Source organism: Eumetopias jubatus, unplaced genomic scaffold, assembly GCF_037043125.1.
Source record: "Eumetopias jubatus isolate StellerSeaLion01/CBP00866 unplaced genomic scaffold, mEumJub1_p1.0 scaffold_66, whole genome shotgun sequence".
NCBI lineage: Eukaryota > Metazoa > Chordata > Mammalia > Carnivora > Otariidae > Eumetopias > Eumetopias jubatus.
This window is the reverse complement of record NW_028274872.1, coordinates 335,918-358,790: the sequence shown is the minus strand read 5'-3', so window position 1 is coordinate 358,790 and position 22,873 is coordinate 335,918. Positions and strand designations below refer to the sequence as shown.

Here is a 22,873-nt window from a genome sequence, read left to right as displayed (position 1 = left end):
ATTTTTATTTGTTGAGAAAGCACTCACACTGCATCCTCTCTCTCTTACCGTCCAAAGGAGGAGAAGAACGATCATCAGTGGCAATGGGCAGCTGTGGAAACAACACCTAAAATCACGTTCATGCTCAGGAGAGAACAATGTGCCTCCTCCTTGAGGTTTCAGGTCCTCTACACGTTCAGAGAAAATTCTCTAGTAACAAACTGTAGAAATGAACTGGAGGGTATTATGCTAAGTGAAATTAAGTCAATCAGAGAAAGACATGTATCCTATGACCTCACTGATAGGAGGGATTCTTAATCTTAGGAAACAAATTGAGGGTTGCTGGAGTGGTGGGGGTGGGAGGGATGGGGTGCCTGGGTGATGGGCATTGGGGAGGGTATGTGCTATGGTGAGCGCTGTGAATTGTGTAAGACTGATGAATCACAGACCTGTACCTCTGAAACAAATAATATATTATATGTTTAAAAAAAGAGAGAGAGAGAAGCTAGTAGGAAGGGAAAAATGAAGGGGAGGAAATCGGAGGGGGAGATAAGCCATGAGAGAAGATGGACTCTGAGAAACAAACTGAGGGTTCTAGAGGGGAGGGGTGGGGGGATGGGTTACCTGGTGATGGGTATTAAAGAGGGCACATTCTGCATGGAGCACTGGGTGTTATGCACAAACAATGAATCATGGAACTCTACATGAAAAACTAATGATGTAATGTATGTTGATTAACATAACAATAAAAAATTTTAAAAAATAATAAAAAAGAGAGAGAGAAGCTAGTAGGAAGGGAAAAATGAAGGGGAGGAAATCAGAGGGGGAGACGAACCATGAGAGACGATGGACTCTGAGAAACAAACAGAGGGTTCTAGAGGGGAGGGGTTGGGGGAGTGGGTTAGCCTGGTGGTGGGTATTAAAGAGGGCAGCATTGAAGGGAGCACTGGCTGTTATAGGCAAACAATGAATCATGGAACACTACATCAAAAACTATTGATGTAATGTATGGTGATTAACATAACATAATAAAATAAAATTAAAAGAAAGAAAGAAAGAAATGATCTCTGAAAGTACAGCCTTAATTGTACACTTTAAAGGGATGCCGTCTACTGTACCTAAATTATACCTCAGCAACATTCATGTAATAATCTACTATATTTCTCTAACCTAGCAGTGAGCATTTAGAAAATGAAATTTTTAAAAAAAGGAAATGAAATTCAATAAACAGCGTGGAGATTCATGTCCACCTTCATTAAATGTATGAGGACACATGTAACAAAGATGCCTGAAAACTCTTGCTGAAATAAATTAAAGGATACTAAATAATTAGGAAAAAATATATCACATTCATGGACTAGACCACTCAAATTTGTTGGAACATCAAATCAGCATTATTCTGATTCATACTGGAGAAGGCAATTTGGGGGCAAATTTACAAGCTAATTCTCAAATGTATTTGGAAATCAACATACCTAAATAGCCAAGACAACCTTGAAGAATTAAATTGGAGAAATTTACTAAATTTTAAACCTCACCGTAAAGCTACAGTAATTAAGGTGCTCTTAATGGTGTAAGTAACACAATGTAAATATATCAATGTGAGAGAGTAGAGAGTAAGAAAATTTCCTGATACGCATATACATTTTTAAAATTTTTCTTTTAATTTTACTTCTTTTCAATTATTTTCTTTTTAAGTAATCTCTGCATCCCACATGGCGCTCAAACTCAAAAAAAAAAAAAAATAAAAGGTTGTGAGTTTTACCTGAGCACTGATTAGTACAGCTGCATGGGACAGGGAATCTTTACCAGGAGAGAGTGTCATGACAAAGGAAATTTTGATAAAGGGTTATATACCAAAATATATTTTTTACATAAAAAGTGACAAATTTTTATACAAAAGACATTGTGGAAAGTCACTGCATTTCCCGGTCTTAAATTTCTAGTACATGTAGGGCTGTATGGCTTTAATGTTATGGGAACCAGGGAAGTGTCTTCCTTTTTCTTATCTTTTCCAGAATGCTCCTTTTGGGTTCTTTTCTTTCATAAAGCAGATGTCCAATGTGTGCTTGGGGTGAAATAGAGCCCATGCATTGAGGTTTTGTGGATTCATTTTGACCTTGGTAAATGTGAAAGCATCGCTTCCTTGGGAGCCCAGGGGCAGGACCCACAAACATTAAAGGTGGACAATTGCCTTTATCAGTGCTACAGCGACCTCCTAAGTCTCTGGCTCCTAAGATCTAGGGGGGAACCTGTGCTGAAGAAGTGAAGAGGTGCTTCAGGGCACCACTTCCCCTGCCTGCCTGTTTCTCTCTCCTCAACCTCAGCTTCTATGCCACTGAACACCACTGCACACATCTACTGTGGACATCATCCATCATTGACCCATGACCTCGAACTGCCCATGTTTGCTTCCAGGAATACAACCACAGGTCAATGGCATGAGGTCAACTCAAAGAAATCTAGCAAGCCATGGTCCACCTTTTTAAAATTGTTCCAAATTTTTAAAAAATATTTTTCCAGTATAGTTAACATACAGTTCCATGAGTTTCCAGTATATAACATGGTGATTGAACATTTCCATACATTGCCCAGTGCTCATTACCACAAGTACACTTCTTAATCCCCATCACCTCACCCATCCCCCAAGCCCCCCTACCCTCGGCAACCATCAGTTAGTTCTCTATAGTTAAGGGTCTCTTTCCTGGTTTGTCTCTCTCCCTTTTCTATTTCCTTTGCTTACATGTTTTGTTTCTTAAATTCCACATAGGAGTGAGATCATGGGGTATTTATCTTTCTCTCACTGACTTATTTCACTTAGCAGAATACACTCTGGCTCCATCTGTGTCCTTGCAAATGGCAAGATTTCATTCTTTTTTTTGGCTGAATAATATTCCATGGTATAAATAGATAGATAGACAGATAGATAGATAGATAGATAGATAGATATAGATATGTGTGTGTGTGTGTGTGTGTGTGTGTGTGTGTGTGTACACATATATATATATATCTTCTTTATCCATTCATCTTTCGATGGACACTTGGGTTGCTTCCATATCTTGGCTATTGGAAATAATGCTGTAATAAACAAGATACGGGGCATATATCTTTCCAAATTAGTGTTTTCACTAATTTCATTTTCTTTGGGTAAATCCCCAGTAGTAGAATTACTGGGTCACATGATAATTCTATTTTTAATTTTTTGAGGACCATCCATACTGTCTTCCACAGTGGCTGCACCAGTTTGCATTCCCACCAACAGTGCATGAGGGTTCCTTTTTCTCCACATCCACACCAACACTTGTTTCTTGTGTTTTTGATTTTAGCCATTCTGACAGGTGTGAGGTGATAACCTCATAGTGGTTTTGATTTGCATTTCCTCAATGATGAATGATGTTGAGCATCTCTTCACCTGTCTGTTGGCCATCTATATGTCTTTTCTGGAGAAATGTCTATCCATGTCTTCTATTTTTAATTGGATTATTTGGGTTTTTGGGTGTTGAGTTGTATGTGTTTTTTTTTAAGATTTATTTATTTATTTGACAGAGAGACACAGCGAGAGGGGGAACACAAGCAGGGGGAGTGGGAGAGGGAGAAGCAGGCTTCCCGCTGAGCAGGGAGCCCAATGCGGGGCTCAATCCCAGGACCTTGAGATCATGACCCGAACCGAAGGCAGACGCTTAACAACTGAGCCACCCAGGCGCCCCGAGTTCTATATGTTCTTTATTTATTTTGGATACTAACCCCTTATCAGATATGTCATTTACAAATATCTCCTCCAATTCAGTAGATTGTCTTTTTGTTTTGTTGATGTATTCCTTTGCTGTTTAGAAGATTTTATTTTGATGGGTCCCGACAGTTTATTTTTGCTTTTGTCTCCTTTGCCTTAGGTGACAAATCTAACTCTTGCTTTTCTGGGTTGTGCTTCATGGAAACACAGGATGGAGAGAGAGCCACAATGTTTCCCCAAGGTCAGCCTATGCTCTGGTGGAGTTGGTACCTTTGTGGGAGGCAATCAGTTATGTCCTTTCACGGATGCCTTTCCAGTGTTCCACATCAGCTCTCAGTTCTGGGCCCTAAAAGGAAGCTCACCAAGATGAGGCCCTATCCATACCTCCTCTAATGCTGGACCCTAGGGAAAAGCCAGGGGCAGGAGTATAGAAGCTGCATCCATGTGTGAGAACTCATCACCCTCTGAAATTGCCGGTGTTGGTGCTCTTGGCCTCAGATCCTCACCTGCCGACAACAGCCCTCTCGGCACCTGTCACAGGGTACTGTCAGGACCAGTAGAAAGGTGAAAGCATCTGGGAAAATATCAAGCAGTCAATGTGAACAGAGGTGGGGGCCTCCCCCAAGGTACATACATGCGGTGACTCTGTCTGAAGGAGAGTGCTGGCTGGACTCCAGTGCTCCACTTCTCCATGTGCAGCGAGCACCCAGTCACAGAGTCTCAGGCCCCTTCCTAAGGATGGGGGCTGCTTGGACAGTATGCAGTGATAATAAAGTCTTTATTTGTCTGACATTCTGTACTATTCAGAGTGTATCTGCAAGTACTATGCTCAATTGATCCAATTAATCTTCATGGTCCCAATTGTAGATAGACAGGTATTAGTATGTTCACCTAAGCAAACAAAATGAATGGTTGCTTTGCAAAAGAAGAAATACAGGTAACTAACAGATTCAAACTAAAACAAGATACTATTTTTCATCTGTCATATTGACAAGAATTATTTCAAAAGTTAATGTTTGTTTGGCATTTTGTAAAGCTCACTGAGTCACTATTAAGTACCAGGCAGTAGGAGAGACAGAAAGGACATACAGACCTGGATTAGTCCATCTGAGTCCTTGCCCTCAAGAGGCTTTGATCTAGAGCAGAGCTTCTCGACCTCTGCACAACTGACGTTAGAGTTGGGCTACCCTTTGTTTGCGGGAGAGGTTCCTGTGCTTGAAGGATGCTCAGCAGCATCCCAGCCTCTTCATACTAGATTCCAGTAGTACCCCATCCCCAGTTGAGATAACCAAAAATGTCTCCAGACATTGCAAAATGTCTCCTGGGCAGCAAAATTGCCCCCAGTTGAAAACCACTTGTCCAGGTTAACAAGAAAACTGGGAAATTGTGTTTATGAACTCGTGGTGAGAGTAGTATTTTAATTGGAGGGCAATGTGACAATGTGTCTTGAACTTCCTCAGACACCTTGCTCCAGCAATTTCACTTCTGCTAGGCCAGGGAAACAGCAAGAGAGCTTAGTGTAGCTTGGCTGTGAATGAAGAAAGCAAGCCTTGCTAGAAATTCTAACCCAAGTCTACACCCACCGGGATGTACACAAACTCAACACAGAAAACAGGTGAAATGTACCCATTACCAGATGCAACATAGTAAAATGAATATTGCCCAAGAAAAAGAGAAAAGTGTAATAGCAGCCGAGGAGCAAGTGATTCTCTACAAAGAAACAATAATCAGAGCAGAGAGCAACTTCTCCTCAGCCATAATAAAAGCCCACGGGAATGGAACGATATCTTTACGGACTTATGAGGAAAGAAAATCTAAAATTCTACATTACAATAAACTATTGTTCAAAAGTAAAGACAAAATTAAAACATTCTCAGACAAATAAAGATTGAAAGAAATGTTACCACTCACAGCATTAAAGACTTTTGGAAAGAAGCTGTTGACCAATAAGAAATGAGTAGCAAAGGCAGAGAATCAAGAGGCAGGGATCAAAATACCAGTAAACATATGGAGAACTAGTTCTTGTAATAAAAATAACCAGGATTACTAATTTAGGGAGGTTTAAAGATAAGGCCAAAGTAAAATACTGAAAACAGCATGTTAGAAAATAGAGTAAGTGGTCAAACTGCAAGGTTTCAATGTCTTCACGCTGTTGGGGGCGGGGGGGGGGTAGCAGGCACAGTCCTGAGGTCCAGAGTTCACTAAAGCAAGTGTGCACGTCAAAGCTTACGGTCGGCCATGAAAAGAACTGCACTTGAATGGGGGACTTCCATACCAGCAGCAAAAGTAAAGGGAATAAAGGAACTTTGATCAGTTACTCAGTCTGTGCTAGGAGACTGAAAAGAAGGGAAAAAAATGTCAAAGAAAACTGCAATAAATAGAGAGTACAAAATACTGTTGTTGGAACTAGGTCTGAATTCATCAGTCATCACAGTAAATGTAAACGGATAAAATACTACAGTTAAAAGACAGATTTTGAGATAGGATTCATCCACCCATATGCTGCTTAAAGGAGCTGAAATAACATCAGAAAAGATGGATGTGAAAAGATGGGAAGAAGAAAAATGTCAGAAACGTGGCTGAGCAAGACAAAGGCCCAGTGGTCAACCTGAGACTAGGCCGAAAAAGAACCCCGCTGATAACCAGGTATTGTTGGCAAAGCCACATTTGGCCTGGCCTGGAAGGAAGTCCCCAACATGCTCCAAAACTGGAGATCACCTCTGAGAAGCCAAAGCTTTAAAATTCCTTGGCGAAGGTGAACTTCAGGAACGGTCTGAAAGGGTCAACCACGCTGGCCTCAGAGCACAGCCTCAGTGTCTACACCAGAAACACGCAGCTGCTGGGGTAGATACACAGGAAGGTTTACTAAACTGAACATCTTCAAAATCAAGAACTTATTACGCAAACAGAAATGCCCAGGAAATGTTCTCATGGGAGCCGTGTGGTGTGTCTGGGAGAAAAGGTCCTGTGGTCGCATGTTAGTCTTAGGGTCCTCGTGAAGCTTAATAAGCTGTTCCTGAAATCCACATGGATAAATAAATGAGAAAACTGGCCCTGACAATTTTGGAGAAGAATGTAAAGGAGGTACTGAACTCTGTCCTCATCAGTTAAGACCACACTAACTTAAGACACATTATTGTCCTAAGGATAGAAAAGTAGACCTTGGAACAGGAGAGCACAGAGACGACCATCTGGGAAGCTGCTATGGGACAGAAGTAGTGTTACTATCTCAGGGTGAAAAGATGGATTGGTCAATTACTGGTGCAGGGACAGCAAGCCAGCCATACGGATGTCCATCCTGCACCAGAACTAAATTCCACATGGAGTTAACACGTGAATGTTAAAAGGAAAAGCAAAATTTCTGGGACAACAATGATCACCTCATGTTTCCTGGGTGATTTTCAGGCACTGGGCACTCTTTCAAGGAGATTACACTAAATCTGAAAAACAATGAAGCCAACACTATTATCCCCATTTTATAAAGGAGAAAGTGGGGTCCAGAGAGAGGTCTCACCCAAGTCACAGAGTCGCTAGGTACTGTGGCCTACCAGCACAGTGCTCTATATAATACAGGGGACTCTACAGAGCGGGAGCAGGTATGCACTTCATAAACAAGACACCCAAAGCACAAGCCATAAGAGAAAAGATGGGAAAGTGGGACTAGGTTAACTTCAAAATCTTTGACATAAGACACCATAAGCCACATGAAAGACAAGCTGTAGTCTAAAAAAAAAAGTCTTTGGAATGCAACACAGTGAACAAAAAATAGCATCTAGACTACAAAAAGAACTAAAACTTGGGCACCTGGGTGGCTCAGTCGATTGGGCATCTGCCTTCAGCTTGGGTCATGATCCTGGGGTCCTGGGATCGAGTCCCATGTTGGGCTCCCTGCTCTGCGGGGAGCCTGCTTCTCCCTCTCCTCCCCACTTTTGCTCTCTCTCAGTATCTCTGTCTCTCTCTCTCTCAAATAAATAAAATCTAAAAAACATTAGAACTAAAAATTAATGAGAAAAATGCACCCAGGCCAATAGGAACACCAGCAGGTGACAGAGGGGAAGCGGGAGAACTATGCTCACATTTCTGAGCAACATGGAAAATGCAAATGAAGTAATAAGATATAACTTCCCCACAGTCAGGTCAGCAAAATGTGTACTTCGACAGTACCTTGCCGGAAAAGCCGTGAGCCGAGGGCAGTCTGACACCATGCCAGGGGAATATGGGGATGTGAACAGGAGCAACGCTTTGGCAGGACAGAGAGGCCCCAGCAGCTGTGCATCCTGGGGGAGCCGCTGGGAGCTCGCCCACCCCGCCTCTCACCATCTCCGCTAGACAGTTTCTGCACAGTCTGCCATCAAAAAGCCTTCTCTCTCTCCCCACATCGGTAGGCATCAGTCAGTCCATCGGAGCCCCACAGAAACTCCCACACAGAACATAATGAGCCATTAAACACGACTTTGAAGACAAATGTTTAACCACGGGGGAAAACATTCACAGTACATTGTTTAAGAAGGGTTCAAAACATTATGTTCAATAAGATCCACATTTTAAGGAAAAATACAGGAAAGAGAAAATATGCAAAAACTATACACTAAATATTCACTGTGTTTATTTCTAACTAGTTTTATATGTACCCTTCTCCTAGTTGTATATCTTATTTCAAAAATTTAAATCTTCATTATTAACAGTGTAACTTTTGTGATTAAAAACAGTTTGTAAAACAGTGAATCATGGAACACTACATCAAAAGCTAATGATGTAATGTATGCTGATTAACATAACAATAAAAAATTTTAAAAAGTTTTAAAATCAATGTTTCCAATACTCTTCTGCTCTACATATTTATTTATATGTTATGAATACCCATATATTTTTATATGCACACAAATATGTGAATATATACTATATTATTAAATACTTTTGTTTCTCCTATTCTGGGCTCTGTGCTCAGTGCTTTACCTGCACAACCTCAAGGCCCACTCCCTAACACCAAGGAGCATCTCAGAACTTGCCAGAAGCAGCAGCCAGGTCTGGCTGACTCCAACACTTTTCTCGGCCATGCTTGACCAAAAACCCAGATGAAACCTCCAAACCTAAGTCTCTGGGTTGGTCAAGGTGGAGACAGAAACAGGTCTCCTGGCGGCAACGCTGCCATGTCCCACTTCTGCACACAGGGTCTCCTCGTGTGCCGACAGCTGTGACCTCAGGTGTGCAATGGACAACGAATAGGATTCATCTCATTGTGGAAGAGTTCCCAGTCTTCCAGAGCATCAGAGAGCACATCAAGGGGAGAAGTCTCCCTAGACAACTAGCAAGACTCACGCACAGAGACTGAGACATAACTGAGCATGAGCTACATGTCTGACAGATGTACATCACCTCCCAAAAGAAGATGGTCTGAGATTCAGTCCTGGCTGCGCCTCTGTCTTAGTCTCCTGAGGCTGTTGCAACAAAGGACCATAGACAGGGTGGTATGAAACAATAGAATTGTATTCTCTCCCAGTTCTGGAGGCTGGAAGTCTGAAATCAAGATGTCAACAGGGATGCAGACTCCAAGGGAGAATGTCTTCTTGCTCTCCCCCAGCTTCTGGTGGCTCCAGGCCCCCGGGCTGGTGGCTGCATCACTCCCATCCTGTCTCCACCTGCATGTGGCCCTCATCTCTGTGTGTCTCTCTGCCTTCTCTTCTGTCATTACGACAGGGGTCACTGGATTCAGGGCCCACCTGGATAGTTCAGGATGATCTCATCTCAAGACCCTTAACTCAATGACATCTGCAAAAACCCACCTAAGGTCACATTCCCAGGTTCCTGGTGGCCATACCTTCCGGAGGATCACCACTTAACTCATTATAGCTTCTTTCTAGTATTTAGTGACAGAAGCAAGGTATTGAACCCCTCTTAGCACTGATTCTTTATCTAGAAAATTAGGATATTAATTCCTGGGTGATTCTGAAAGTCTGTTCAGGTTACGTGTATGTATATATACACAAATATATAAAAGGTGCTTAACAGAGTGCCTAGCACATAGTGAGTCTAAACTAAATGTCACTTACTAGAGTCACCATCATGATCATGTTCTTCATCCCCAGTTCAGCAATGCTAGCTTCCTCCCGAATCAGCAGAGACAAGCCTTGGAGCTCAAAGAGGATGAGTAATTCACCCAAGGTTCCTACTGAACAATGTGGAGTCTGACACCAACCTCTTGCAGTCCACAGCTGTCAAAGGTCCATTCCAGGACCAAACTGCCTCTAGTTCACAGTGGTGAGGCAGCAAAGCAGGTGCAGGGGGGCAGGGGGGGCGGGGGAGTGGCCAATGGACAAAGAAGGCCATGCCAGCATTGAACGGGTAAATCTCCACGTGCAGCCCAGGGCCTGGCTGGCCTCAGGTCTGGGGCTCCTTCCAGTCAGGGGTGATACAGCAGTGCTTTGGAGATTCACATCAGCCCAGAACAGCAGGTGACGGCACACCCAGGATGCTCCGGAGAACAGACACAGGCAACAGACAGAGGCCACACAAGCCTGGCTCCAAGGCCGGGCTCAGAGGCCACTGCCCTTTCCCAGCTGCTTCATCCGGTTACTGCTCCTCATTACAAAGTGGCTAGCTTGCGGAGGGGCATGGAGCGAGCTCTCACAATCCGTCCCTACATGGGACCTCTTGGTGGTCCATGTGCTTCCAGCTCCCAGTCCCCTGTGACAGCGAGGAAGTGGAGTTTTGGGGCCACTCCCTTGACCCTCAGCTGGGTCCAGACCAACGTTCCAGGCCCACGGAGTGAGTACTTCCAGTCACACTCACGACCACACAGGTGTCTCCCACACACAGACCCAGACAATGCCACCTCTACAAACCCCCAGTCCTTGGATACACGTGGGATCTGACCTAGAAACGTCCCCACTCTAATGCAAGGACATGCCCGCAGATCCTGGCCGGTAGACGTCACCTCCCCAAACCACCGCACCTGCCTCCTCCCTAGCCAGCCTGGTGAGCCCCCTAACCGGGAGGACATCTGGAGATCTGAGACCACTGAGCACATTTCCCTGCTTCCTCCAGCTCCTTTCCTCCTTCTTATTTGGGACTCAAACACAGAATAATGAAAGATAACAGAACTTGTGACACCAAATGGCCAGAGTGCCACTTGCCTTTTTGATGATGGAACAAGGGAAGTGAAAGGTAGTGATCACATACGACTGGATCGTCTGTGGTCCATCCTCAGCCGCTGCCCCGGGGGGCGACCTTTCCCCAGGCATTCGATGGTGCAGACCGCGATGGCAATGCTGACAGGCCAGGGGGGTACAGCCTCCGCCACCCGGCGATGCCCTTCACTGTAGCTTTCTGAGCTGTGGTGAGCGGGACGGCTGCACAGAGGACTGGGATGAGGAGTTGGGGACACGACCCTAAAGCGCTCTGCAGTGTTTGGCACAAAACAAACGCTCAGCCATGACGTACTGCTGTCATTGTCAGAAGCAGAATTTTCTAAGCTCAGTGTGCAGCCACCACATCAGGTCATGGTCATGGGATTCCATGGGGTCATTTCCAGTAGAGCTCAAACATCCCATGGCAACCAAACATTCTCCAGCTCTCAGCTTAAGTCAGCAAGTATATACCGGGGGCCCACGACATGCCCAGCACCACACTAACGAGGGTCAGGAATGAAGGGGCCCAACCTCACTGAGAAGGCAGATGAACTCACAGGCAGGCAGCAGCAGGGTGGACAGATGTGGGCTCAGTCCCAGGGCACCTCTCGCCAGCGTGACGGCCTCGGCCAATTTCTGAAAGCTCTCTGGACCTCAGTCTCCTCGTCTGGCAATGGAGCGTGATGACAACTCGTCTTGTGAGGGAGGGCCCAACGAAGCAGCGCTTTCAGTGCTCTTAAAACAGTGTTTTCACAGAGTAAGCACTTCCTAAATGCTGGCGATTATCCACGGGCAGAGCACAAAGGGAGACGAGGAGAAGCAGGGAGGAGACGGGGTGGGGGAGACATCAGGGGTGGCTTTGGTCAAGGCAAGGTCTGCAGAGAAGGCAGGAGTGAGGAGTGGCCACTTCACTTCCCAAACGCCCTAGGAAGGTGGGAAGGGCACAGTGCATCTGGGCACCGCCAGTACCCCATGACTAATGAAGCCTCAGAATATACCGGAGGCTATAATGGACGGGGGTTGGGGGGGCAGAGCAGACCTCAAACCCAAGCTGCGATGTTCCATCTAGTTTCAGGAAAAAGGAACTCCTGGTTGTGCTCCCTCTGGGATTCTCCGGGTACAAGAGTCTCTGGATGAAACACCTGTTCCTGTTCTGGAGCCTGTTTTTCCAGAAGAAAACTGCACTGAGTCTGTTGGGACTGGTGGTTTATCTTCTCTAGTAATGATGCAAATTTGAGCACTGCTTCTGCATTTACAAAAACTGTATATGACCTGAGAACAAATTCACCTCCAATCCCAGCCCCACTGGGGAAAAGCAGCTGGGAGACCATGGGCGCGTGCACCGTGACGCTGGTAAGCGACAGGATGGGGCCTCTCATGACCCCATGAGTCCAGATCCCACCGTGTCAGTGATACAGGCTGGCAAGGCCGACTCTCTCAGATTCAGTAACACTTGTATCAATGACAGATGCAGCAGTAATTTCTATAAGCCTCTGTCTTCTGAGCCATAAGATGTGGATGATAGCGGGTACCTACCTCATGGGGTTGTATCAGGTATTAAGCACAGATGAGACAGCTAGCACATTGCCTCGCACACAGTGGGGAACCAACAAGTACTAGTTGCTATAGTAATAACAGTGCTTTCTTATGACTGCTGTATTTGTACTTCTAATGCATACACTGCCTTTCCATCACCCTCATCTGGGCTGCCATCACTGCCAGCCTCTCAGACATTCTCCAAATGGTCCCTTTACCTCCACGCCAGTCCCTCCAGTATAGTCTTGACATTGCAGAAAGAGGAACAAACCTAAAACACTTGCCACATTATGCTCCCTCCCTTGTTTCAAACCCTGCAATGATCCCCCACTGCCCTTCCCAAGCCCCTCCTGCCCACTTCACAGCCCCGCATGACCTGGTCCTCATACATACTTCTCCCAGACACGTTCAGTCAATTTCCTTCACTTCCTGGAAAACAGTGGGCTCAGCCCTGCCTCAGGGCCTTTGCACAGGTTGTCTCCTCTGCTTGGCATTGCTCCTGTGTACGAATGGTTGTCTCCTGCTCGCCCTTTTGGCTTTCTCAAAGACAACATTCTCCATAACCACCACCGGTGAAGCATCCTGCCTCAGACACCCTCACTCACCACACTAAACAGTAAGACGATTGTTTGTTTAGTCATGTGCTTTATACTGCCATTAACTCCAGTCTTGGGTACATACCCAACAGAAATAATTACACACATTCGCCAAAAGACACGGATAAAATGTTCACAGCGCAACTTATGATCCCCAAGCTGGAGGCTGCCCAAAAGCCCCCGGCCAATGGAATCAATCAATAAGTTGCTGTGTTTTCAGGTGACGGAATGCTAGCTGATGAAAACAAACAAGCTAGACGTACACACGATAACACAAGTGAACTTGACACAAGTACCGTAGAGGGAAAGGAGCCAGGTGGAAAAACAACATATTCTTCTTTATGAGCCCGTGTTATGAAGATCAACAAAGCAGGCAAAACCAATCTGTGATGTTTGAAGTCAGGACAGTGGTGAATTTGGGGTGTGGAGGGGTGCTGCTCCTGTTCCAAACCTGCTGCTTGATTGGGGTGCTAGTTACATTCACAGGGGTTGTTTGCCCCGTGAAAATTCACCACGCTGTGAACCTCCAATGTGTGCACTTCTGTCTGTGTGTCACTCCTCAGTGAAAACGTAGACATCACAAAGCTGGGTAAGGACATGTTCCGTCTGTGGCCTCTTTCAGAAGGAACACAGGATGGCTTCTCAGGTGGAGACGAAGGGGCCCTGGAAATAAGTAGGAGCTGCAGGACATGGAGGGCATGACAGACCCTGAACTCCCTCCTCTACACCTATCACCACGCCATCTCGACTGCAAGGTCAGCGGCAGGGCCAACACTGCCCTCCGGCTCCAGGGACATCGGCAGATGCCTGGAGTCACAACCGGGGGTTGCTACTGGCCAGTGGGTAGAGGCCAGGGACGCGGCTCCCCAACACACAAGGAACCATGCTACCCCTGCTCCGCTGACAGAAAACTGACAGGACGCTGGTGCCCAAGGCCCTGTGGCTGATGAGCAGCCAGGTTTCCTGACTTCTGGCCTATTGCTGGGCCCGTAGTCTCGACCCAATTTTCCGAGTCCGGCTGTCTAAATCATGAGCTTTAAGATGCCCCATCCCACCCTTCCCTGGAGATCATCATGTAAACTAAGAAGATTCTGCTCAGTTCAAGAAATCAGACAGTGAGAGCATTTTTAGGAGCAAAGAAATGCCCTGTTTTCCTTGTTACTGCTTTAGTTCTACAGAGAACTTAGGAGGAAAGTATGATCAGCCAGAAAACATCACAAGAAGCTTGTGGTGTTAATGCACTGTGCCAGGTTGACTCTGGCTGAATAAAATGCTCAAGAAGTGGACTATTTCGCAGGAGGTAGAGACAGGTCACGAGTCATTTTCCTTCATCATCTGGTCATGTTTTCCAGGGGCAGGAATGGAGAAATACCTTTCTCTCTGAAGCTATTCATCTTCTTTCACCGAGAAGATCACGTTTTGTAGCTGTAAAGCCTACACACACCATTACAAAACTTCAGCAAGGAGCTTTCTGGAAATAATCATGGTATTGATTAATCTGTACATTCAAAAAGAATGGAGCCTCCAGTATGGAATACTTTTATCCAAACAGTCATTGCAGATGGAGTCATACACCAGCTAGACATGTCTTGGATTATAATGAGGTTCCAACCTGTTGTTTTCCCCAGAACTCTGCCTTCTCAGCTCAAAAGGCTGACACATAAATGCATGCACAATCCTGTCACTATTAAAATGCACCAAGCCCAAACTATTGGCTGAGCCCCTCATCTCTGCCCAAACTATTGGCTTAGTCCCTCATCTCTGCTAGGCAGTGTGCTAGGCACGGAGGGTTCTCCCCACCATGGGAGACCAAGAAGTGTTAGGTAGGTACCCAGCCTCCCTGCCCTTAGAAGGAAGGAAGACACCACCTCACGGCCGGTTACCTAAGAACACAATAAGAAATTGTCACAGGGCAGCCATGTGCAAGCAATTCCCAAAGACCAAGTTCCTCTATCGTCGATCTTTGTCGTTTTACAGACTCTCCGCATCCATCACCTACTGCTCCCTCCTTTATAACAGCAACTTAGCTTCCTCGGGGGACTTGTCTCTCTCCTGATGTGCTCATCTTTGTAAACCAAAGTGATGGTTTGCAAACCAAACATGATCCGAATGAGACCAGACAGACTCTCTCCTGGTCGTGGGAAATGGGGCAGTGTAGCTAAAGAACAGCTAGAACTTAGTTATTTGTTCAACAAATATTCACTGTACTCACTGACACCTGCTCCATGCCAGACCCATTCCAGGGGCTGAGGGTGCACAGGGGGGAAGGGGCCAGGCGGGTGCCCTTGCCACTTCCAAGTGGGCGGCAGGGAACAAACAGAAGGACACACCATGTCTCCTCAGGTAGCAGTCGGCTTATGACAACAAAGCAGCAGCAGATGTAAGAAGGGGCAGGGACTGAGGGGGCGCCATGCGGGAGCCCCAGGGTGGACCCCCCCCAGGCCCCGCATGCACAGGGGGCACTGGAGTGGGGCCTGATCTTCCTTCCTCCTTTGCATTTCCTGTTGAGACTCAGGGGTGGGTTCAACCCCCTAGGTCAGGGGTAGCAAACTTTTGTCAGTAAAGGGTCAGATGATTAGCTGTTTCCAGCTTCGCAGGGTGTGCCCCTGTCAGAACTCTGCCCTCGTGAAGGCAGCTACTGGCCACACATGGACAAATGGGGGCGGCTCTCTTCCAGTGTATTTACAACACAGACAGCTGGCCGTCGGTCCGGAACCCCTGCCCTGGACCGTCGCATCTGTGCTGAGTCTGTCCTTCCCCAGGTCAGTCCTCCAACGGTGGCTCGATTAATTCAGTGTAGTCCCTGCTATTCTTCAAATAAACTATCTTCCTGCCTAACCTGGCAAAGCAGCTTTCTCTTGTTTGCCACCAAGTGAACCTAATGGATCTAGAAGGTGCTTCTCAGATGAAGAAGGGCAGCATCACCCCTGAGTTATTTTACAAACAGCCTAAGTCATGAAGGATGGGTGGTGTCTTCAAGTCCCCACCGCCACACTTTAGAGGTTGAGAGGAAAACACCTGCCTGAGGCCACTCAGCATATCCAAAATAACCAGGGCGAGGACCCAAATCTACTGCTTCCCTAATTCAGTGCCCACATCTTAGGCCCCTATCTGCTAGAAATAGCAGAAAACCTACTCAACTTCAGTAAAGGCTAATTTTACCTGCGCAACAAGAAGTCTACAAAAGTGACTGCTGACATCATTCCACAGGTCTAAGGATATCAGGGCTGGGGTCTCTGCAATTTCCTTTGCCTTCCTTCATGAGTACAAAATGGCTGCCACAACTCCAGCCATCATGTAGATGGTCAAGGCCAGAAAGAAAAGGAAAGGGAAGTATCTAAATAAGTCCTTTCTCTCCCAAAAGCCAAAGTTTTGCAGCAATTGCCCAAAACACTTGTGTTTCTTATATATGGCCACTTCTAAATGCTTAGGATTCTGAGAAAGTGGACATTCACTTTTCAGCCTCTGAGGCAGACAGAGAAGGGAGAAGGGGCTTGGGAATGATGTCAGGTTTGTTAAAGCAGCAGCCTCAGTTTCCTTTCTACAAACACAAGAATGCAAACTGCTACCTGCAAGAGCAGCTGCTGATTCCAAACCACTATCCGGCAACCCTTACCCCTAAAGCAGGGGCTCCAGAGGCCAGTGGGTCATACACTCCACTTAGGGAAGGAACTTTGTAAAAAAACACATTCCCAGATTCCACTTGAAAACGATAGGGTCAGAATTCTGGAAACAGGATCCAGGAAACTGTATTTAGATGAGCTCTTCAGTTATAATGTAAAGTCGTTAAAGCCGCCCCTCCAACCCAATCCCAGTCCCCTATTCCTGTGGGCTCCTTTGTGACAGTTCCATGTGGATCCTTCCGGAAACAGTGTGAACATGTATGAACAAGCATGTACCTGTATCTGGCCACTATTCTGCACAAGTAGAAACCCCTACACACTCAACGGCACTTTGCTTCCTCATCCAGTTACACATTCCAGAAATCGCGCCATGTTAGCATACAGAGATCTACTTCCACCACGGCTGCAGAGTGGACGATCAGTACCTTGTCCCAGTTCCCCAGGTAACTGAGGATCAGCCGGCTGTGGGAATGATGGGCTGCCAGGCACTAGTGACACCGTAGCCTATCAGTAAGGACAGCTGTCTGGATACGGGTCAGCCACTGAGCCAGCACCAGCCACGGATTCACGCACATGACCATCTCCTTAAGCCCCGAAGGTAGGAGCGTGATCCAATCCCATTTTACAGATGAGGATATTGTGGCACAGAGAGATTAAGTCACGTACCCAATGTCGCACAGACAGGCTTCACCTGTGGTCTGGACTCAAAATCACACTTCACTTTGGTCAGCATGGTATGCAGCCCCACCCAGCAGCCCCGCAGCATGGCAAATTCTCCTGAGCACTTGAAGCAAGATCAGGGTCTGGTCACCCAGGATCCTCCCCACCCATCATAATCCGAGCTCTTTCCTTCTCTCCCACATCACCTACCCACCCACGGCAACTTCCCCCAGACAGTCTCCCCTTAGCAGCTACAAAATCTACTGACCAGGATCCAGCTATTGGTACTTGGTCTTTGCTACGTGAAAAAACGGTAGAAGCTTTTGCCTGGATGCCTGGTATGCATATTCATCCAACACCTCAGAAACAGAGATCCTTCAACACAGACTAGAAAGAACCACTTGTTTTCCTTTCTAGCTGTGACCTTCTGAGGGGTGGGGATGATGTGGTATTCACCTCCTTGTATACCCCAGGGTCCGGCCCACGGCCGGTGCTCAATAAATGTATGTGATACTGATTTACTTCCTGGAGAAGACAGTATTCCCCCAAATGCCCTCAAAATCACACCTGCAGTGATAGAGTTAAATTTGTCATCTGATTCTGAAACTACATGTGGTCTATTCTGCATCATGCCAGACACAGATGAAAAGCATATAGTCCTTGTTTTCAAAGAACTTTCTCCCCTATGATGAGGACAGATGTGCACAGCATTAAGTGTGTGTTAAGGCAGAATGGGGAAAATCCTGGAGCAAACACTTAGAGGGGTTGTGAGGAGGTGTGAGAGCACAGATAGGAGTAACTGCCCAGGGCTGAGGCCACTTCCTGAGCGCCTGTCCCCCTTGGACTCTGAGACCTGTGCACCTGACCCCCAACCAAAGAAAGCTGACTGGTAACGACCTGCCGAAAGAATGAATGACAGTGACCTCCACGTGGTTGCCAAAACCATTCTACATGCTGCATTTCAGAAAGAAGACAGAGCAGTTCCATCAACCTGAGCCTCAGTCTGCATCCATAAAATGGGGAGAGTAATAGGCCTCCCTGGTGGAGCCGTCCTGAGGATTAAATGGGCTAATCCATAGAAAGTGTGCGACAAAAGGGGTGAAAACAGTGAGTGCCCAGTCTGGATTAGCTGTGCCTGCATCGCCTCCTTCACTCTGTGCATGAGCAAGCTCCACCTGTTTAGGGGTGCCTGGTGCTCATGCCCATGTCACCTGGGGTCCAGCCCACTCCCGTTCCCACAGCACCACACCCCCGGAACCCTGAGACCAGGACAAGGCATCAGTGCTCGTCGCCCAAGACACTGTGTCACAGAAGAACAGAAGCCACCATCACAGGGTGGGCACACAGCAGGTGCTTGCTTATCGCAGATGAGCTGAAGCCAAGGGAAGGGCAGAACCTACCTGGAAGTTCACTTCTCCTTAGTCAAATTCCTGCTCTCCTTTTATTTTAATTTCTTTCCCCTTAGTCTTTCCTAAGAGTTGAGCCGGGTAAAAGATGCAATTATACAATGAGGTATGAACTCTGTGTAACTGTGCCAACCTGTGCTGATTTTAAAGGAGATATAAATGACATAGATTTCTAAAATTCAACACTCATTTTGAAAATTGATTATGTGCCAGGTACTGGGGATATGCAATTTCTAAAACCTCCTCTGCTCTCTGAGACTCACAGAAACTACAGGGAGGGGTGGGGGACAGTTATAAGACAGGAAGGGAGGGCCAAGAGATAGATATACAAAGGCTTATGGCAGCAACCGGGATAAAACATTTAGTGGGGTCAGTTGAAGTCTCAAAGGAGTGACTTTGCAGAACAGAGTCTTGAAGGGCAAGTAAGAGTTTGCAAGGCGATCCAATAAGGGAAGAGCAGCCCACGAAATGAAAGGAACATTTGCAAAACTCACACAACAGCACACAGGACATTCAAGTGACCACAAGTAGTCCGAGAGAGACAAGGATAGACTGGCCCACCCCCACTCGCCATGTCTGTGTCCCTGGCAGGCATTACCAGTCAACCATGGCCTGGCTCCAGGGAGCTCTGACCCAGCTTGGGATTCCTCCTCTGGGGGCTCCAGCAGCCTACCCAACAAGAGCCGGAACAAGGACAGGAAGGCTACATTGGAGAGTTGGGGCAAAGGGGACGTCACTGCTGCTTCTTAGAGGAGCATTTAGCTTGTCAGTGCTTTGGAAAATCTGGCCAATGGAGAGACTGGGTTAGAGCAAGCAGCAGAGGGGAAAGTAGGGCAGAGGAAGGACAGGGAAGGCAGACAGAGAGCAGCTCCTATGAGCGAGATCGCCCCAGGAGCCGCCAGACACTGCAGGGATGGAGGCTGAGGCCGGGGAACACTTTGGAGGCAGAAGGGGAAGGATCTGGTGTGACTGAAGGTGGAGATTCAGAAGTCGGGAAAGGCCTTACCTGGGACTGGGAACTTGGAGCAGGTGAACACAAGAACCTGCCTGGGTGCCAGGCTTAAGGGCAGAGCAGCACGGCCAAGGCTGGGAGCCTGGGCACCTCGGGGTCTGGCGGCTGGGATGGGAGTCCTGTCCGGAGTCGGGGCACCTGGGTTCCAACTCGGGCCTGGCTGTGAACCCTTGTCAAGGCTGCCTGACTCCTCAGCACTGAGCTTGGACTCCAGCCAATGCTGGAGCAGTAAATAAGGAAACCGTGGGAAGCTGGGAGGGATGCCCCATGCCACATGGCCCAGGAGCAGTGAGGGCTGGTGTGGCATCACCCTACCCTTTCATTCCTCCGGCCTTGTCACCAGGCTGCCTCCAGGATCTTGGCCAGGATCACCTGGCTACACCCCCTTCCTTCCTGCTTTGCTGACCTCCTGCCTCCCAGACCTGGAGTTTGCTGTCCTTGGTCTTGAAATCTAGGCTCCTAAAACACTTCTTTACTCCTGACCTCTGGCCAAACTCAGACATGACCTCAAGCTGTCCACTCCCGGACACCAGCCCAGGGTCCTCAGATGGGGCCAACCCTGCCTCCTGCACCTCACATTCTAGGTGATACTCTGAGATCAGTCCACCTTTGCCATCTATGACCTTGGGCTGAAAGGGGGTCTGAAATGAGACACAGTACCACCCTGGACACACACACACAGGGCCTGCTCAGCACCTTGCAGCCACTGTCAGTTCTGGGAACACCCACCCTTTAAAATCCCTCTGATTTTCTGACAGGTTTAGTATCAAGCAGAAGTATCAAGCATCACGTTTTCAAGGTATTGAGAGTGCTTCCTCTGCTTATGTAAGACTATAGTAACAACCAAGAAGCTCCCTTCCAGTAGAATAAGCATTTACACAAAGAAACAAATTAACTTTTAATAATGCCGACAAAGCAAAGCTCTGGCTGATGTACACTGGACCACCAATCAACCGCACATCTGTACTTGTAGACCAGGGGAGCCTCCGTAGGAAGAAGTTGAGACAGCCCACTTAGAGATCCCCAAAGGATGGCAACCAGACAGGGGCTTGCTCTCCGTCTGGGTTTCATTACCCCTGTGTGACCATTAAGGTTGCTGCATCCCCGAACCCTCTGTGCTGAGAGGAACGTGTGAGTGCACTTCACCTCTAAAAGGATGCATGAAATAAAAATCTCTGAAGGCAGAGCGTCATCTGCTGATCCCTCCCTGCCGGTGTTCGCTCCCCTTCCAGAGCAAGTCCCAGCTTACCAGTGCTCTGAAGACGGAACCTGCTACAGGGCCTAGTGCTTTGCTTTGAGCTGAAAGGGAGGGCAATCTGGGCCATAGCGGGTCTGCTGTGCCTTGTCTGTGCCTTGTGCTGATCGCCTTTGCTCTGGGTTGGCCACTCCCACCAAGCATGTTGGAGCCGTCCCCAGCTCAGGAGCCTGACTGTGCAAACCTACCCACTTTACTCCCCAACGCCACCCCAGTTTCTGCCTGGGGAGAGAGGCACTCTGATTCACTACCAACCGGGATCTGTCACCCCGCACACTGGAGGAGACACAGCCAAAAGCCCAGGAGTGACCCTCCCTCCCTTGCCCAACAGACTGAATACCCCTCACTCCCATCATCACTGGGCTTTAGCCCTGGAGATTAAGCACCAGTGTGCACAGGACCATAGGGGCCAATGCCATCTGAAATGCTCATTAATTCTGCAAAATCATCATATAGTTCTCCATTTGTTCTCTTTGGATCAAGAGCGATCCCCCCCCTTTTTTCCCCCTTTTTTTTTGAAGGAAGAGATGGAAAAACAAAACTAAAAGTTGAAACCTAAATTATTTCTTCTCTCCTGAAATACACTGACTGGATGCACATTGTTGGAAATTCTCAAAGACTTATTTTCAAAGGATGAAATTCTAAAGATTTCAAAAAAGATGGTCAAATAGAATCTTTGCTTTTTTCTTCTGAAGAATAGTGGATCACAAAGTTATCTGAGTTTTACAGTCTGGAAGGTAAGGCAATGTAGATCTGGGCTGTCTCGTCATAAACATTAAAAACGCCGCAGTCTGCTTCTGCGAGCAGTTTAATTTCTTTTTGTTCTATAATTAGGATGCTTCCCTGTGGGCACGAGTGGCAAGAGCACCAGAAGGCAGCCCCACCTGCAGGACAAACATCACAGCCCTGGTCAGCTTCAGTAGCAGCACCCCTCCCCTCCCACCTCCCTGCCCCAAGGGCAAATGCAGGGCTCCCTCACCTACAGGACAAATGGTGAGGAGGGTGCTGGGGGGAGGGCACCAAGGTCCAGCAGAGTTAGCTGCCCACTCCCTGTGGTCCAGCAAATACTCTGACTTGGACTCAAAGTCCAAGGGATATCCGCGGCAATACTCCTTTCATAGTGAAATATAAAGGCAATCTAAACACTTGCTAAGGGGACTGTTCAAATAAACTAGGGCCCTCCAATGCACAGAAGCCAAGCAATCTTTACAAAGAACAAGGGAACTTCGCAGGTAAAGCAGGACAGATTTCCACAGCAAAATGTCAAGTTACGGAAACAATTTTGCCAATATTATGTGGAACGCAGCCTTTTTGTAAAGCTACATGTTCATGAACATAACACCTATGAGTGAACTGTTGGCGCATACACAGGAAGTATGTGGAAGAATATACCCTTTCTAGTGACTGTGTCCTAGAAGAAGGGGACAATGAAGACATTTCACTTTCCCACTTGACATGTTTCTATCATTATCTGACTGTGTTGCAAACATAGGCTCATTTTGGATTTATTCTATGTGTTGCTCGAGGACATACCCAGGCGATCCTCTGAGTATCTCTGGAAGGCAAACCTTCATCCTTGCGTATCTGAAATGCCTTCGTTCCACCCGCACCCCATGCTACTGCCCCCGTGCTGAAGATTCCACATGTGGTCTGCTTTGCTGGGAGCCGGGAGGCTGCTACTCAGGTCTCTCCGCACAGCACTCTGGAAGTGAGAGGATGAAGGCCAGTCTGATTTTTGCTCCTTAGCAGGAAACATCATTTTTGTGTCCAGGCTTTCAGGCATTCTGCGCCTCCTTGGTTTTCTAAAGGTCCAGCGCACATCCTGGGGTGGGGGGGGGGGCGGTGCGTCGTCCAGGCAGGGCTCTCACCTCGGGGATTTCCACGGATTCGTCTATTTCCATCTTGTCCTCGACTTGGGCCCCGGTCTGGGCTGCCAGAATTCTCTGGCT

At 47.2% G+C, this 22,873-nt stretch overlaps 1 non-coding gene across 1 annotated transcript; it reads right to left on the bottom strand.

Moving 5' to 3' along the window:
- Positions 1 to 18: 18 nt before the first annotated feature.
- LOC148161777 (small nucleolar RNA U3) lies at positions 19 to 231 on the bottom strand. Its single transcript, XR_015767364.1, has one exon. It is a non-coding gene; the product is annotated as a small nucleolar RNA U3 (small nucleolar RNA).
- Between the last annotated feature and the right edge of the window lie 22,642 nt (positions 232 to 22,873).